The sequence below is a fragment of the Melitaea cinxia genome, chromosome 11 (genome assembly GCF_905220565.1).
Source record: "Melitaea cinxia chromosome 11, ilMelCinx1.1, whole genome shotgun sequence".
Lineage (NCBI taxonomy): Eukaryota > Metazoa > Arthropoda > Insecta > Lepidoptera > Nymphalidae > Melitaea > Melitaea cinxia.
Window position 1 is genome coordinate 239,653 of NC_059404.1, and position 6,000 is coordinate 245,652.

Here is a 6,000-nt window from a genome sequence, read left to right on the forward strand (position 1 = left end):
GTCTTCCTCGATGAATTGGCTATCTAACACTGATAGAATTTTCAAATCGGACCAGAAGTTCTTGAGATTAGCGCGTTCAAGCAAACATACAAACTCTTCAGCTTTATAATATTAGTATAAACGAACAAATCCCTTAAAAAAAGCCCTTTCCACTAATTTTACTAAGTCTGTTTGTAAAATTGTAATGTAAGTTTTTGTTACTACATACAGTATTACTAGCTAGTACCCGCGACTTCGATTGCGCAGGATTAGTAAATACTTCGAGTAACTTATTATCTTCTTAATATCTATCTTTATACCAAAATCCATCAAAATTGATTCTACGATATAAAAATCAATTTGTTACTACATTAGAAATAAGTATGTATATTATCAATTTTTATTGTATTTAGGGTTCACTGTTTTGGCGATAATGGCTTACTCATAAAAGATAGAGCATATATGCTGTCGCAGACTTTTTTGTAGGACCAATTAAAATAAACATTTTTCTCATACATTCTACACATATAAACTCTAGAATTTTTTCAGCGTACGCCGAAATACCTCGCAGATGGCAGATTTTTCCGACTCACTTGACAATTATCGTTATATTTTGGACAACTCATACACTATATTTAAAAATTATAGCCTATGTGTTATTCTAATGTATGAGCTATATTATTGTAAACTTTCATTAAAATCCATTTGTTAGTTTTTGCGTGAAAAAGGAACAAACATTCATACATCCATACATCTATACATACAAACTTTCGCGTTGTTAATAATATATAATCTGATTCCTTTATATTTTTAATATGTAATTTTCCTATCATTTTGGTAATAGGAAAGCAGCTTAAAAGCTTTCACTAAACTATAATTTCTTTGTTTCTCGGTATCCTTTTTTACAGTAACAGTTTTTAATGAGCATATCTCAAGAGAGGATACAAAGGTAAGTTTCACATTTAAATACTAACCAATATCTATGTTCCACCCAACCAATATCTACTGCTGGCTTTGAAATACACAGACCGAAGACGGGCAGCAGCGTCTTCGGTGCGACAAAGCCAGCCCTGCGCTCACTAATCCAGTGCCCAGCGTGGTGACTATATGCAAAACACGTGAGTTCACGCCATTTTGGCGCGAACTTGTGAAGGCCTATGTCCAGCAGTGGACTGCAATAGGCTGAAATGATGAATATCTATGTAAGAACCCGAAGCATTTATTTATTTATTTATTTATTTATTTATTTATAGAACACCAACAAAGTATACACCAAATTTCAAGTACATATACAATAACAGTAGAGTCTGAGTGTAACTTTAATTATAGGTGATAACTACATTAAATTTGAGTAACATACACTAATAACACACATAAATAGCATTCATTTGAAGTCGTTTAGTTTTTGAAACAAAAATTACACCTAACGTTTCTCTCGTTCTAAAAACAGGTCACAAGACAACATTTGATAAATGAATGAAAGAAACAGTAAAACATAACTTTTAATTTTTCTTTTTACAACTAACATACACCGTCAAACTGTTCAAAGTGGGTTTGTGTACATACTTCGCGTAGATTATCATTTCTCGAGGACTTCATCGAGAACCGGCCAAAGACAACAAATTATTTCTACAAAGTTATGAAAAGAAACAATTAAATCCTCAGCAATATCTCTTTGATCGCTGTGACACGTTGTTTTGGCGGGAAAATTATTTTTAGTTGACTCGGCGGCCATCTTGTGTTGACGTCAAAACGCGCGTCTGTTGCAATGATTTGATTGCAACAATGAAGCTTTACGGACTAAATTATTTCGAAATTAATTAGATTTGAAATATATTTCTCAAGAATAAAACTTTGTTATATTCATTTTGAAACAATAAATTATCGACATATTTATATTTAAGCTTATTCTCGTTTCATTAATAATTGTACTTTGGAGTAAAATCTAACAATATTTGTAAATGATACAAAATGAGAAAAATCTTTATATCTTTGGCAGATCTTTAACTATATGCTGTTTGAGATATTTAGTATCGGTATCTAAAATTAAATGATAGACTAGGAGATGCCTATGCAATAATAGCTGTCTATACTGTTTGCGCTGTAGCATGGTGCGGGCATGGTGCGGGTGACAGTTGCCTATATGACGTTGACATCTGTCAGAATTCATTTTTATCACTAACGATACTCGCAGCATAAATCTAATTCTTATTAATAGTGTTATAAAAATTAGTATGTTATTCAGTTGTGTAACTACTGGTATAAACTTGTCAATATATATAATTTATGGCTACATAGTAATATCTTTGTGCTTATATAAAATAATAAAAATCGCATTTATAATTTCTTTGCTATAAAAAAAACATCGACTATCCATCGTAGCAGTACATCTCATCACTAAATACGTCTATGGCGTTACGTTATACGCATAACACTTTGCTTAATTTTTATTTCCATTACATTTCATTTGTAGACTAGAACATTCCGGTTGAGTTTAATTTAATTTACTACAGTAATTAATGATTTAATACGAATGTGGTACAGCTGAAATACTAAGTCATAATTTGCAAATCGCGGCAACTTTTAAGAGTGAAACGAAACGTTACTAAAACAGTCACCCGCACCATGCTACAGCGCAAATAGTATAATCGTCGATCATGCGCGGTAAAGACCCTTTTCGATTGTTCCAGTATAATGACAAAATAAATGTCAGTATCAAAATCGCGAGAAAAAGAGCTAATGTCAAATCCACAGCGGATTTATACTACGAGTATCGTACGGATATGCTTGTTTAATACATATTATAATATTTTATAAATTGAATACTAATAGATAATATATGTGATATGTGTGAGTGTCATATGCGTAATATATGAAAATATAATGTAGGTATATAAACAACTATTATTGCAAAGAATCAGAAAGAGAAAAGATATAATTAAAAATAATAAAAAAATGCATAAAAACTTATAAGTCTACAATGAAAAGCTTTGTACTGTAATTTTTTTTAAACGTTTACAGATTATAATTGCGCTCTAAGGAATTAAAGAAACGGTTATTTTGAATTTCATTTTTACTAACATAATTTAAAAGAATAATTGTGTCTGCCGGCAAACGAAAAAAACCGACTTCAATTATATCGACAAGTAATACAACGTAGGTAGACGAAAAAATAGTCAAGTAAATACACATTATCAAAGATTACTCCAAAAGTTGTGATCAGATCGCGATAAAATTTAAATGTGATCACATGATAAGCATCGGCTTTCGATTAAATCAAAAATCATAAAAATCGGTAGACCCAGTAAAAATTTAAGCGGATTTTCAATGTTTTCGCTCGATTTCTCTGGGATCCCATCTGGTACTATACCTGGGATATCTCCTTTCCAACAAAAAAAGAATTATCAAAATCGTTTCATAAACGAGGAAGTTATCCCCGAGCATACATTTAAAAAAATTCGGTCGAATAGAGTAACCTCCTCCTTTTTTGAAGTCGGTTAAAAAAATCTAACAAAAACTTAGAAAAAATTGATAAGCACTTGTGAAATATAATTACAATGATAAGTCAATAAAGCGACGTAGGAAATTATATTCAGTGTCAATGTTAACGTATTTCGTTGTTTTACGAGCACGCAGTCAGCTGCGGGGTCACAGCAACTATACCTCTGATACTAGCTTTTACGATTATTATGAAGAAAGTTGATCTGTTCGATTATTTCTAATCCTTTAATACGTGACCAATTTATGGAGAAGTACAAAAAAGCATTCTGCTGTTTGGTCTCGTGTTATATGCAAACTAATTTTTACAATTCAAGATTCAATGAGTGCTAAAGAGTAATAAGTGAAATTTGATTGAATTATTGATTCAACCTCGTCTCGCTGTACATCACATAGGAGGCCTCTTTTTCCATGTAGAAGAAAAGTCGGAACTAAATCCACCACACTGCTCCATTGCGGATCGGCGGATATATTGCCTTATAATTACAACAGGAACCGACAGCTTTACGTTATTTTCGAGGCACGGTGAGGAGTTTCACAAAGATAGGCATCCCGACCAGAAAAAAAAAATATTTGTTTTACTGAACTTTATCTTCCGACACTACCTATTGGTAGAGCTGACAGACAGACTAACACATGTGCAGATAGTTTCGCAAAGTCCAAAATTTTAAGGACAATTATACAATACATACTAAAACATACATAATGTAAGACTCGTATAACAATTTGATAATGTATGCATCTATACTCGTACTAATCTATTCTTGGTGGAGCACGTAAAGTAAACCCGAAACAATGGTAGGAAGATTATCCTCCAAGCTGCAGTGTCAAAGCGTGGTGGATTGAGCTCCGCCTCTTTACAGGACAAGAGGACTTTAGCCGACAGTGGGACAAAACGACATGACGTAACATGACGTAACCCGGGCGATAAGTGGGCTGTAAGATTTAATTTAGTACACACTTTGAGATATCCATTATAACAGACACACACTCAAATAATATTAGTTCAATAGAAGGCTTAAAGTGACAACATGTGTGACAAACCTTTAGCATAGTAATAATAAAGTATTTTGCAAAGTTCTGTTATGAGTTAACATTATTTTTTCATTAGCCGATAGGACATACGTACGTTTGTCTTGATGGGCATTACAGTACGCTCATGCGCTTCTGCATATTCCAGCTTTCATGTTATTTGCATCTTTTACCAAGGGCTATGTGTCAAAGTAAATCAAATTTTCTTTTTATTCAAGTAGGCATGAATTTAGAATTATAATTATAAAAGTATACAATTATTTATTAAATTTAAATAAGAAACAAGTTTCGGAAATGGACCGATATTATCACGGATTGGTACCCAAGGGATGGAAAACGGAAAAAAAGTACGGGAACATCTCGGATAGGTAGATGACATCGAAACTTTGGCAGGGACTACATGGCAGAGAAAGGCCATAGATAAGAAAATATGGAAGGGAATGGAGGAGACCTATGTCAGGAGACACACTGGGGATTGAGAACGGCTACCAAAAACGGGTGCTTATATCCTTCAGTAAATAAAGGCCTATTATTATTATTTATTAAATTATTTAAGTTTAATTAGTAATCTTCGATCGATCTTATGAACTATCACTTCAGGATGTCTTCTGCTACATTTTAACGCGCAATGTCTCCTATAGCTATTATCGACGGTATCTGTACGCCCATCAGAGGTTAATTTGTGGTCGACGCTACAAGGTCGGCCCCGCCCTTCGCCGGGCTTTAACAAATTACTATAAATAGGGACGAGTGTTTCCATTAGCCGTAATATTGTTTAATTGTGATTGCGAAGTGAATGAGAAAATCATTTTTTACTGTTTTGTTATAGATGAGCTGGAGTAGACTTTAGAGGAATATCAATAAAGTATACCCTTTTAGTCTTTATGTAATGAAGTCACTCACTCATTCACTAAATTAGTACGAAACTTCGAACACAATGGGCTTATCGTGTCAAATTTCTATCCCAAAGAGTAATCAAAAGTAAACATCTGCTATAAAAGTATTTCATGAAATTCTAAAAAAAGTGTACTGAAAAAAAATATGGCAAAAAATCAAATCCGCAACTTCACTGCTCTAATGTAACAGATTACATTTTAATTTCGAATAGATTAAATTCCGCTGCAGGTTTCCTTGCGTCGTTTATTTTTTTTTTTAATTTTTTCTGACTGTCCATAAATATAGAACTTAAAATTCCGCGACACCTGCTCGGAATTGAAATAGTCTTTTGCTTCAAAGAGCTTTTGGATTGCAACGTAACAAACGTCTACGAAACAACAACATCTACGAAAACAATTGCTATTGTAGCATTACCTTTGTAGCGCTGAGGCTAAGCTTTGTAAATCTTTTGATACTGTAAAATACTATTTGTTTTTTATACACACGGTCGCCTGTTCCTCCGGTCGCTTAATGCTTTTGTTCAAGGTCACAGCGTTTTTTTTATAAATATATATGGTAATAATACATATGTAAAATACGAATATTACACACAGA